We start from the raw sequence: 14,133 nt of genomic DNA on the forward strand, positions 1-14,133 counted from the left end.
TTACATGCTGACCACCTTCACACAGTATACAACACATACCAACCTAACACACACAGCCCTGCATATTGTACACATTCTATCCTGCTACTTTGGCCAGCTCAGGTAATCTGTGCTCCACTATTATACCTACACATACATATTACTACATTTCTACATAGGATTGTGGTGGGGGGGGGCACACCTGACAACTGTACACATTTGCTATGACTGTACTGGTATTTCAGGTACTCTATTTCATTCTGTATTCTGACCTATCATGCAGACTAGATGCTTATCAGTGTACTACAGTTCTTAGGTTTTATTGACCTACATTTCAGTTTCAGACTTCTTACCCTTCAGAACTAACATCCCACTGCCTGACCTGTTATAGTCTGTCTGTAGGTCAGAAAGTGGGCTGTTTTCCATAGCCATCAATCAGAGACCTTAGCACAGCCTTTCTTTGTGTTTGTCTATACCTGTCCTGCTGGCTGTTGTTGGGTATGTGAGCCTCATTGACATGCATGTGTGTGCCCTATGGACACACATTTGGCCCACCACATGTCCTGTAGTGGATTTTGTTACCTTGTCTAGTATTGCCTACTATGTTACCAGTATTTAAGGATTTCATGCTGCTGATATAGGTGTCTACTATCTGCTGGCATCCCATTTAGCCACCTGATTTCCTAACATGCTCACATCCCTACCATAGGTATCAGAACATACTACTTCATTCAGCAATTGATAGTGAGCGTGACTTACCTTGTGGCTGTGCCAGTATTGAGGATGGTGCTGGAGGGCTGACTATGTTGGATGCACCTAGTACACTCCCTATACATGATTAAGCACAGGTAGTGTCATGTTTGGCATCCCTTTTACTGTATATGCGAGTCAGAGTGAGGTGTCATTCCCTGGGTTCCTACTGTGTCAGTGCTATGCATTGCCTCTTCGCCAAGGCTTGGGCATACTGGGCATGCCTCCTTCTACCTACTGGGGCAGGCTCAGGTTGTTCCTCCTCTGAGTCACACTGTGCCTGTGCAGGCCTTGGCATTGGTTGGGGGCAGTGCTGTTCCTGCTGCAGCTGTTTCTGCAAGATCATATTGTTTGTATAGCATGGCACATAAAATGACAATTTGGGTACATGTAGCTTGGGAGTACCGCAAGGCTCCACCACATATGTCCAGGCTCCGGAACCGTGACTTGAGCATTCCAAACACACTTTCTATTACGATTCTGGTCTGTGCGTGTGCCTCATTATGGAGTTGTTATTCGGGTGTGTGTGCATTTCTGATACGTGTCATCAGCCATGGCTCCAGTGTGTAACCAGCATCCCCTACTAGATAGCCATATGGGATGTCCCCACTGGCAAATCTCTGGTACAGTTGCGTCATATGCCAGATGTGGAAGCTGTCATAGCTTCCAGGGCTGCCAGCACACCCATTCATTATAATGCCCTGTGCATTGCACGTGACCTGGCAGTTGATGGAGGGGAAGCCCTTGCAGTTTATGTAGACTCTACCCCGCTTGCCGGGTGGTACTTTGATGTGTATATGCGTGCAGTCTATAGCACCCACTACCTCAGGGTATTCTGCTATTTGGTGGAAGAGATGCATATTACTGGTGAACGGCTCACGGGTGCTGAGGAAATATATGTGCTCACTGGCATGTGTTGACATGGCATTCAGGAACTGGTGGAGTACCCTGGATGCTGATGCCTGTGAGATCCCCAATGATATCCCCAGTTGGCCTTTTGAAGGTACCTGTGGCTAGTATTCTTAAACCTACATATACCTTGGTATTCACTGGAATGAGTTCCGCTCTGTTGGTTCTGTGTGTGAGGTGTGGCCGGCACAGGTCAACAATTTGCTGTAGGAGGTCCCTGTCCACCCTATAGCACTACACTATCTCCAGCTCATGTAGCCCCTGGTAGGTTACCCTGGGGGTCTGTACACTCTTCTTCTCCTCACTGTGGGTTGCTGATCAGCATTATCATTGTCACCACCCTCAGCCTCTTCCACATGTTAATTTATGAGAGCAAATGCAGCCCCTATCATTTTGTTGCTTTTGTTAGGTAAAATTTCCCTGTTTGTGTACACCAGGGGTGTAGAGTTTGTGGGAAAAAAACAGAGGGAAAGGTGTTTGCATAGTTTATAGTAGTGTGCTGGGCTGCTGCTGGTGTAATTGGCTGATTCTGATACATTTCACCTGCCAGCTATGCTAGTTCTCCTTGATTACCTTCCTACTGCTGTTTTCCCTTCCCATTGCCTTCCTGTTTAAGCCCCAAGGTGCGCCAGGCAAACTCTGCTCAGGTGTGAATGGAGCTACTATTTCCTGGATTACTTTTATTTTGTTTAAAACCCGGTGTGTGGCATGCACACCCGTTTAGGCAATGTAAAGTGTGCTTGGCAGCTTCATGACACCCCCTTCCTTAGCTCTGCTAAGGTAAGGGCAAGCCCGAGCCGCAGAGCTCCAATAAGCTTACAGTATGCCTGACACACCCCTCTATGATGTCGGCTAACTCTTAGGCTTGCACCATGGTTTTCCTGCACCTACATGGTTGAGTGCAGGTAGCCATGAGGGGAAATCTGTGATTCAGTATCATTCCCCTTATTTGCATAGAATTGCCTGATAATGCCTAGTTTAGGGTTGCCACCCCTCCATTTTTTTCCGGACTATCCAGAAATCAAACTGATTCTCCAGTAGTCCGGAAATCACTGTACAAACTCTGGTATTCTGTTTCAAAAAGGAAACAGACTATCGAAGTTTGTAAATCGGCTGATTTACTATGGTTTTTATTTTTACAGAAAAGCATAGTAAATCAGCCAAAAGCAGGCAGCAGGAACAAAGAAAGAGGGCGTTCCCCACCGAGTGATGTCATTGCAACATCACAAAATGGGCGGAATGTGGGCAGGAGAGGGGGTGGGATGGGCAGGGTTACTGGTGACAAGAGGGGTGTGGCTTTACTCTGGTTTTAGCCATGAAGGAAGGTGGCAACCCTAGCCTAGTTACAAGTCCCACACTGAGCCTTCCCCCTTAGCAACCACTATTCACTGGCCTTGTCTTCTGCCTGCCATTGACTATAATGGTAAAATTGTGATTTTGCAGAAAATGCTTTTTTCAAGGTTTTACTATTATTTTCCAGATGATCCCATTTGTGGGCCACTGCCCTATGCTTAAACAGACAAAATTGGCCTAAAAAAAATAAGTTATTTTTTTTGCAACTGTTTTCCATGCCAATGGCCATATATTTGACCACTGGCATGCTTTCCACATTATATACACCCTTTATTTGGAGCTGTCATGGCTCTGATTTGTAGTTTGCAGAAATGCTTTCCACATTATATACACCCTTTATTTGGAGCTGTCATGGCTCCGTTTTGTAGTTTGCAGAAATGTACTCGGTTGCTAACAGAGTACATTTCTGCAATTTACATTAATCCTGCACGGATGGATGCCAGCTTCCTGAATCACTAATTCACCTCATTTGCATGGTTTTCACCTGCAAATGGGGTAAATAGCATACAGGAGCTGTGTCTGTGCAGGAGCGCTCGTGCATGTCCCAGGAGCTTGTTCCTGGATCTCTTGGCAGCCATATTGCCTCCAGCAGCTCCTGCACTATTCCTGCATGGCTTGCATAACTTGCTGAATCCTGGGGAGAGTGTTATATTCAGTTTGTCTTGTAACTATACCAGGATGATGTGTTCTGATTATAGGAATAGGAAGTAGCAAGTTTACACGAGGATGAGAGACAGACAGAGGTAAACAATGTGTCAGGGGGATCATATGTAGCTAGCAGCTACTATAAATATTCCTACCAACATCAGACAAAAAGCCAACCTATCCTGATTCAAAAACCTGCAAAAACAACACATTAAACACTTGGTTCTGGTTTTGCACCTCCCCAGGCTCGACTACTTTGGGCCTTATGCACTTATATTACCCCTATATGTCTCAACAAAGCACATTCTCAATGTAAAGTTCCTGCTGTCTATTACTACTTTACCTTTACTGCCACTCCTACTTTATGTACATACTCCCTGACAAATTTTTCCCTCCAGCAAAATTTCAACTCAAACACATTACCTTCTATCTCAACGTCACTACAACCTTCATTCTCACTGTATCACCCAAGAAATATACATATCACTCAGATTTTTTATTCTAAATACAAAAATGCACATTACTCATTTCCAAACCTCAATGAATAAAAATAAAATATGCACATTACTCACATTTCCTCAACTCCTCTGCTTTCTGCTCATATTTCCCAAACCACCTCTCTTATTTCTCCTACCCATAAATGTAAATTTGTAATTTGACACTTTAAACCTAACTGTGTATTAATATTTGACACTTTAATATGCAATTACTATATTGTATTTAATGCAGTTTCTCCCTAGTATAACTGATATTCAGCTATTGTATGTACATATTTCAATTCTCAGCTTTACATTTTTTCTGTTGTATACAATGGCCTATTTTGTAACTGGGCCTACTACAGCACACTGTGATTACCTCAGTGAACAAAGGTAAGCAATAAATACATAAATAAATAATATGACCATCACCTTTTGCCACAGGATGGAGTACTGGCCCAGATGTTATCCTAATGTAAAGGATGTTGACACCTACTTGTGGAGGAGGGTCTATAGGATGCAAAGTGGATGGGGAGGGATGGACTGGTATGTGGAATGTAGAGGGGTGAACAGTCCAATAAAAAGAGAAAGAGCATTAGGTAAACTGATGAGGGAGGATGTTGATATTGTCTTCATTCAAGAAGCTAAATGGAAGTCAGAGAAAAAAGCTTGAAAAGAGGGGTAATGCTTTGTTGGGACTTAATTTTGTGAAACAGAAGAGGAAAAGAGGGGTAGGTATATTGGTTAGTGGGAAGGAAAGTCAACAGATTCAGCATTTAGTACTTGATCTTAATGGGTATGGAATGGCAAACTGATGAAGCAGGGAAGGCAGAGAGGTCATTCTTAGATCCTTTCATGGCCCAATACAAATGACACTGCAGTGCTCATAGAATGGGCATGAGTTGAATATTTCAGAGAGGAGGGAGATAGAATTGCCATTTTTGGTGATTTTTAATGTAGTGTCTGATGACATGAGGGATGTGTCATATGGGGCAGTTGAATTTCATGAGAGTTGTCTGTTTGAACTATGGAAGGAACAAAAAATACAACGAAAACACTAGCTCAAAAGACAGAAAGCCAAACAGGGCAGCTAAAATCCTCAGTGAAGTAGAAGAATGCTTATTCAAGGCAAAACATCCATCCAGAAATAGTCTGAGTGCAAAACACATCAGATCTGATGATGTTCTAGTGTTCTGGAATGAAAGTGCTCATCTGTTTTATGTGGATTTAATAAAGCTGTGAGAGAAAGGTGGGTGGCAGACGCCTTTAAAACATGCATCACAGCTATTAACCTAGCAACACAGGTGAGAGGACAAAATAACAGATTCAGAATGGGAATAAGGATTGAAAGTAGGATTTTGGTGGAAAATATGATGAAATTGAGAAGATGATAAAGGCTACACAGGAGTATGTAGGAGTGAATGTTTGAACATATGAGTTTGAGAAGTTTAGAGAGGGGTTGGTTGGGGAGGTAGGTTTAGAAGTTCTTAGCTGGGAAAATAGGGGGATCAAGTATTTGATTCAGGTAAGGAATGTAGTTAAGAGATGGGAATGGAAACCTGATGATGAACTGCATCATCTTTTTTTTTTTTCAAAACAGGTTTATTGTTTTAACATACAAGAGAAATATCATAACAATTTTATACAAGTAATTAAAAATAGATATGATTATAACATTCAACAAAACAACTAAAGTATTTACAAAGACATCCACTACAATCAGATCAATCAATTAAACTAAAATACCATGCTATTGAAATTAGGATTTTTTTAACAAATTTTGTAAATTATCCCATACAATATAATAAGATGTTTTTCTAGTTGTTCTTGACCTAATTGTGTCTATTTCCATATGGCACACTATATTCATAACATTTTTAAATTCATTGAACGAAGGAGGTGTATCTGAAATCCAATTTCTGGTTATTATTTTCCTAGCCACTGCTAGAATAGACCATAACAAGGGAAGCTTAACCTTTTTAACACTTTGAGGTACAGGTGTGTTGAATAATATAAGAGATTTAGAAATAATGAAATTATCTGTAAAAGAGCCTGCAAAAATTCATTAATTGACTTCCAGTATTCTTTCAATTTTATACAGTCATAAAACATATGAGCCCAGTCAGCATTAATTTCTACATTACATCTCTTACATAGATTATCTTTATTATTTATTTTATTCATCATCAAAGGTGTATAAAAAGATCTATGTAAAAATTTCCATGTATAAAGTCTCCAGACAATGGAAGACGTAGTTCTATAGGCAGATTTCAATATATATTGTTTATCTTGTTGATTTGGTGGGTCCCCATTAATAGAAGTGAAATAATTCCAGTATGAATCTACACTGTAAAAAGTTTCTTGTCTGATAATTTTATGTATGTATGAAAGTTTACCTTTATCAGAAACTTTATGTTGTAAATTTAATATCAAGTAATCAATCAGTGCTGGAATAGATTCTTTAACTGTTATAGACATTAGATCTATTTTATTAATGAGATGTTGTCTAAAGGTCTGAACCTCTAACCAGCAAGTTTCTCTTAGATCAAATTCTTGTTTTAAGAAATCTAGATTTTTAACTTTATTATCAGATATCAACTGATACCAGTACTTTAGATCATTATCTATAGCTAAATGAGTTCCTTCAGAAGTAGATGACAAAAGCATACCCTGAGTATACATTATAGGGAATATAATAAAATTCTGTTCCCTATACTTAGGGTGCATGAATATAAAGTTATGATAGCTAATAATAATATTTAATGGGTAACAAACCATATGTTTAGGTGTAATAGGTGAAGTACAAAATTCCTTTAGTAACCATAACATGGAGTTATTTACAATCATATTTTTATGTGTTAAGGAGATTTTCATGAAGTGCATACTAATTAGCTCCCAATAATCTTTCCATTTTTGCAACATATGACTGATCTATTAATAAAGTAATAACTTTTACAATAGAAAAGATAGTATATAAATTAAAGTCTGGAAAAGAAATACCCCCTTGAGACCAGCTATTAGTATGTTTCTTTAATGCAATCCTAGGTCTATTAGGTGCCCATAGGAAATTTAACATTAGTGTATTCAGTTTCTTGATAATTATTTTTGTAGGTGGAAGTATTATTGATTGTATTAAGTATAAAATCTTGGGGAATATTATCATTTTAATAATTGTAAGTCTCTCCTCCATAGTAAAAAACATATTATTCCAGGTATTAAAAAGGTTTTGTATATTAAGAAAACAGGTATTATAATTATTATATATAATAGATTTAATATCTTTAGATAGTATTATACCTAAATAAGTTATCTGACCTTTGGATGTTGTATTTTCATCTATTTCAAAACCCTCTATGTCAGTACTGTTTCTGATCAAATTAGCCCAAGGCTCCATTACTAAAGTGGATAATAGTGGAGAAAGTGGACATCCTTGTTTTGTACCTTTAAAAATGGGTATTTTTTGTGAAACATATGTTCCTACCTTAATATAAGCCAATGTTCCTTTGTATAAATGCTCAATTAGATTTACAAATGCATCTGAGAAGTTTGTGCACTTCAGTAAGGTAAACAGATAGTCCCAACTTACTGAATCAAATGCTGAACTTATATCAAGACTAATAAGTGTTAAATCTTTCTTTTCCTATTTGCAAAATCAATTAATGTTAAAGTTCTTCTTATATTATCAAAAGTATTTCTATTTACAATGAAGCCTGTCTGATCTATATCTATAATGCCGGGGATGATTGTCTTCAATCTATCAGCAAAAATACTCATAAACATTTTATAATCAACATTAAGTAATGAGATGGGCCGATATGAAGTACATCTAGTTGGATCTTTATTAGGTTTTAAAATTGGAGAAATAAATGTATATTGCCAAGATGGGGGGTTATTAACTCAGTTTGGGCCAAAATAAAAACCTTATGTATTAATGAATATGTACTTTTAGAAAGGATTTTATATATCTCTGGTATAATACCATCAATACCCGGTGCTTTGTTTGATTTAAGCTTATTTATTTGTGTAATAACCTCTGTATATGAAATACTCTTGTCCAATAGTTTAATCTGTTGTTTATTAAGCTTTTTATTCATGTTTGTGGTTATAAACTCCTTTATTTTATCTTTAGGTTCCACGTTAATGTTATTATGGTTAATTTTGTGAAAGTGATTTCTAAATTCATCTAGTATTTCTGGTATACTAGAAACATTCTTCTTTTTCCTTAGAGAAAAGATTTCTTTGATATGGTTTTGTTTATTCAACCTTTTTGTTTTATTTTTAAGTCTAGGTAAGTATTTGGGGCTTATTGAATAAGACAAAAACTTGTATTTCTCTAAAGTTATTTTAACTTTATGAGTTAAAATTTCTTTGTATTTCTCATTTAGTTTGTTTATTTCTTCAATAACTTTCTTGTCCATAATATTTTCTTTATTATTATGTTTATAAGAGTCTAATTTACTTTGAATATCTAACAATTCCTTATCCCAAGATTTCCTTTTATTATTATACCATCTGATACTTTGTCCATATAGATATGATTTTAAGGCATCCCAAACATAGACAATGGAGACTTCAGGAGTATTATTTATGTCTAAAAATGTTTTACTTCTGAAAGTATATATTCTTTATAGTATTTTAGTTGAGTTAAGTATGCTGGTATCCTTTTGATCTGAACATTATGAGTATTTTTATCATGAATTCAAAAACAATTGAATTATGATCAGATATAGGACATGAAATGATTTTGGAATTAATTAAATCTGTTACCATCTGGTTAGAAATAAAGACCCTATCTATTTTTGAATAAGTTTTGTATCTGTTAGAAAAAAAGGTGTATGGTAATGATTTTGAATCTATCTTATTATTAATATCATTCAAATGATAAGAATTAGCAAAATCATTTAAATGTTTTGCATTAGATGTAATTCTTCTTTTTCCTATAGTGGTAGTATCACTTTCATGTAGTATACAATTAAAGTCACCAGCTAAAATAATATCTCCTATAGAGAATGATATGATCTTATCAAGATGATGTTTCACTGTATTAATACCAATTCCAGGTATCCAATATACATTAATTAAAGTGTAAGTCTTAATTTGTATTGTAACCATACAAAACATTCCTTTGTCATCCTGATAAGACTTAATGGTTTTAGGAATGGGCATACTTTTATTCCATAAAATAGCCACTCCTCTTTTTTTCTGAGTGTGCTCTGAACTAACCAGTACTGTATATTTGTTTGTGGCTAGTTTATCAATATCTTTTTTCAAGAGATGGGTTTCTTGCAGGAAGACTAAGTTGGCCTTATGTAAATTAATGTATCTTATTAGGCTTGCCCTTTTACACGGATTATTCAATCCATTAATGTTTAAAGAAATTCCTTTTAAAGATGTCATTTGGCATTTTTAAAACTTAAGAATCTTATGATCAAAATAACAAATAACAACATAAGTAATGTTACATCTCCTCTTTAGGTGTACCTTTAAATATAGCTGTATTTATTGAATCTCTTATGGGATTTTGTATAGGATTCAATTTTGTTTGTAGTGACAATGAGTGTACAAAATATATTGTGGATGTCAAAACTATATACATATAACAATGAACAAGTGAAAATAATGTAAGGATTAAACCTTGCATCCAGTCTGGAGTTAAAAACTCCAACTTAGAGTAGTATTTACCACTCAAGTTAACCCCCTACCCTAAGCAGCAGTACCTCAGCTACCACCTTATCAATTTAATACTGGTTATATTTAACTTAAATTAACAGCTTTCAATTCAATTATCTAGCAAGACAAGACTACACATTTGGTAAAACAGCATCATATAAACTAATAAACTTTTTTTTTTTTTAAAACTATTCATACTACTATATACATCTATGTAATATAATACACTTGTATTCAAATAGCATTCAAATAATCTTGATATTAGGAACCAAGAGGAGAGAGAGAAATAAAAGACGTGAAAGAGGGAGAGAGTGAAAGAAAGAGAGAGAGAAAAAAAAAAAAAGGAAGGCATATTTACATATTAATTTATTCAAAGTATGTAAAAATAAGTTCTAACATTCATTTAAATCAAAAACTTTGGCTAATATGGTTCAGACATTACATATATTAAGATGCATCTATTTTCTGTCATGTAAATGCAGTCAACAGCTTCCAAAAAAAAAACCTTGAATTGCTTGTATATGAGCATTTTACTCATACTCATTATTGTCAATAGAATAAAATATTATATTTATAGAAATTGTTATAAATCATACTGCATAGTTATGCAAATTCTCAGAAACACTTGCATTATTGTAAAAAAAGCCATCTGTATTTTGTATGTCTATATTACTGCTTTAAAATATATCACATGACAATTTCTTCCAGAATAGAGTTATAAAGTTATTTATGTTTGTCAATCAGATTAATTAAATGAGTTATAGTAATGTATATGTTTGGAACATAAGTTTTTAACACAGATTAGTATGCTGCAGTCAAGTAGATTTTCAAAAACACTTGAATAAATGTTTCATTTTCTATGCCTTCTAAAATAAGACATTTAATTACTACAAGAAACTGCATCATTTAAAATCATTATAACTGACATATTTTATGAATTATAACATAGATATTTAAGTAATTATATAAAATAACTCACATTTAGATGTTAAAGAGTTTATTTTCCTTCACATAGTCGCATTTACATCAGTTCTACTTCCTGGTAGAGTGTTCTTCCTGAATCTGCAATGTGTCAGTGTGATATCTGGGTCAAAGGTCAGATTGACTGCTTTCAGCTTCTCTGTGAGAATTCTGAGAGTTGAAGCTTTTGAAACAACTCGAGGACACTGTTCATGAGGTAGCCCACATCCCAGATTGTCTCCCTTAACATTTTGGCGGGAAACTTGTTAAAAACTAGTGACAAACATTCATTTAGCTGTGTAAATGCATCTAAACATGACAAAACCTTCGCGATGTATTTTACAGGTTATTACAGCCTCTATGTAAGTGAAATTAAGCCCAAAGTTATTAATAAGTAATAAAACTCAATATTTTTGTCCCAACTCAATTTTTATGCAAATCTTATTATTTACTGTGTCTATATGATCAAAAGCATTTCTATATATTAATATGAAAAAAAAAATAAAGAGAAAGAATAAAGAAAAGTAAAAGAGAGTAGAAAATAAAAGAGTGTAAGGCAGAAATAAAAAAAATGTAAGTGAAAGCTATAAGAAGTATATACAATGGAATATTACTTACTGTTTATATTAATAGAGTTAAAAATAAAACATATTATTTACTATTATTTAGTTCTAATTATTATTAGTTAAAGCATGACAGATTATTTACAAACAAGCATAAGCAGTATAATCAAGAAAGTGTAATTAGGAATAGCATTTGAAGAACATATAAACTTTTTACAAGGAATAAATATGTTATTATTCTATTAATCATATTTTCATTACTCTTCTCTCCCTGCCCTCCCCCACCGTTTACCCACTATATAATCTAAATAGAATGTCATTGTTTAAACAAAGAAAAGAAGAAAAGGAGAAAAAAAAGAGAAAAAAAAAAGTATCAAATTACTGACCTTACTTCTCTTTTTCAGAAAGAGAAACAAATTGAATAATAGCTTGTTATTAGTTCCTCGGATATTTTGACTGGTTATGAAACAAAACATTTCTTTGCACATAGAGAATAACTTTGATTAAATCTTTTTCAGAATATTTGTGGCTTTCTGGAAATGCAGGAACTATATTTAAAAAGATTAATAATGAAGTAAAATGATGAGAGAAAAAAAACATAGAACAAAACATTTGTTTTTAGTCTCTTCTTCTTCTCTGAAGTCTTCCATGAAGTTTCAGTTGCCAGTCTCTTTAATGAAGGACTAGCCCATTCCATTTCCTCTATTTTATCCAAAATCTTATTTTTTTGATAAACAGTAAAGCAGAGTCTAAGTCATCAAAAATTTTAGGACCATCAGGAAGGAAGATTTTTAGCTTGGCAGGAAACAGAAGGTATGTTTTAAACTGTGCTTTTTAAGCTCCCTTATTAGTGGCAGAAAAACTTTTCTTTTAGCTATTACCAAGGAAGAATAGTCATTGTCAAAATGCACAGTTGTCTCATTAATCTTAACAGGAGCTTTAGCCCAAGCAGATTTAAGAACCATCTCTTTATCAAAAGATGATAGAAATCTAACTATAACTGATCTAGGATAGTTTTTGTTAGAGTTAGTATTAGCTATAGATCTATGTGCTCTTTCGATACCAAAAGAGAATGCTTCTGGTAAGTCTAAAGTTTTAGGGAGCCATGTTGTTAAAAAAGAAGTAATATTGTTACCTTCAATATTTTCTGGCAGTCCAAAAATCCTAATGTTATTGTGTCTAGATCTATTTTCCAGGTCATCCAGCTTTGTTTGTAAATGTGTATTTTGTTTCAGCAGAAACTCAATGTTGATTTCCTCTTCTTGGATTCTATTTTCCATATCATTCACAGCTTCTTCTATGCCTGTGATCTGGATCTTCTGTTGTTGCAGGTCTATATGTAACAAGTCTATTTGTTTTGTAGTTTTTTCTATGAAGGTATCTATTTTAGTATCCATTTTATCCATCTTAGCAGTAAGTTGCTGGATTATAGTTATCAGAGACTGAAGTTCTTTCTTGATGCTGGAGTCTTGAGAATTTGTCTTACTGGAACTCATTTCAGACTGATAAACTGACAGGAAAAATTCCAAAGTGATTTCTGACAGGAATATTGTTAAAATTTCCTTTCTTTTTTAGATATAGTTCAAGAACTATATAAAACAAACACGTTTAGAAAGAAAATTACTTCAAAAATTAATTTTTAAAGTAATTAATTCCTGTCAGTGTAATGAAATTGGTGGAGCTGAAGAAATCTGCTGCTATCCTGTGTTCATCCTTGGCCACGCCCCCGAACTGCATCATCTTTAAAGGATTCTAGGAGAGGATTGACTGCTCTATGGGAGACTGAGGAATAAAGTGAAAGAATTAAGGTGGTGATGGACAAAGACAAGAAGAAAGTAAAGGAGGAGGACAGCAGGATGTGAGTAGGAAAAAGAAGAGCAAGATAGGTTTATTATGTAGATGATTAGAGAGGAGAGAGGCTAGGAGGGCTGTGGGTAAATTAAGGATACACTGGTCAAAGAGGGAGGTGGCAGGACTATTAGTATAAAGAAGATATGCAAGATGAGGAAAGTATTGAAATAAATGAACATTACATGATGGGTACTAAAGAGTACTGCATAAGTGTACAGGACCCTGGCTAGCATAGCTAGGAAGAGGTGGGAATTACAGGAAATGTGTCAAGAATGATGTGGACCAAATTCATATGTGGTGGGAAGATCCTACTAATAAAACAAACTCTTCTCCTTCCTTCCAACTTCAACCCATCCCTACATCATATGTACTTACCCTCCTTCAGAAATTGAAACCATGCTCTCCCTCGGCAGACCAACTACCTGCAGAATTTCTGCAACTAGCCGCTAAATCCATTGCCTACCCTATATCAATCTTAATCAACAGATCCATTACTGAAAGCTATATCCCCTCCATTTGGAAAATCTCCCACATTATCCCCCTCCACAAAGGTGGCCAATCTACTGAACTATCCAACTTTCGACCAATTGCCCTCCTCTCACCTATAGCTAAAATTATGGAAAAATGCATCCATAAACAACTACTTCAACATTTAACACAAAATAATCTTCTGGCTAACTGCCAGCATGGTTTCAGACCTTCACACAGTACCTCCACTGCCCTTCTCTCCTTTACAGATATTATCAACAAACACCGTAGTCTAAACAAACTCTCTTCTGCCCTATTCATTGACCTATCTAAAGCTTTTGATATGGTGAATCACCAAATTCTTATCACCATATTAAAATCCCTATCACTTGACACATCCTCCATTAAGTGGTTCCAGTCCTACCTTGACAAAAGACAGCAGGCCGTACTATGGCACAAGTCTCTCTCTACCCACCTACCAGTCAACCTAGGTGTCCCCCAAGGTTCCA

Source organism: Protopterus annectens, chromosome 2.part0 (genome assembly GCF_019279795.1).
Source record: "Protopterus annectens isolate FY-2018-M chromosome 2.part0, PAN1.0, whole genome shotgun sequence".
In the NCBI taxonomy this organism is placed as follows: domain Eukaryota; kingdom Metazoa; phylum Chordata; order Ceratodontiformes; family Protopteridae; genus Protopterus; species Protopterus annectens.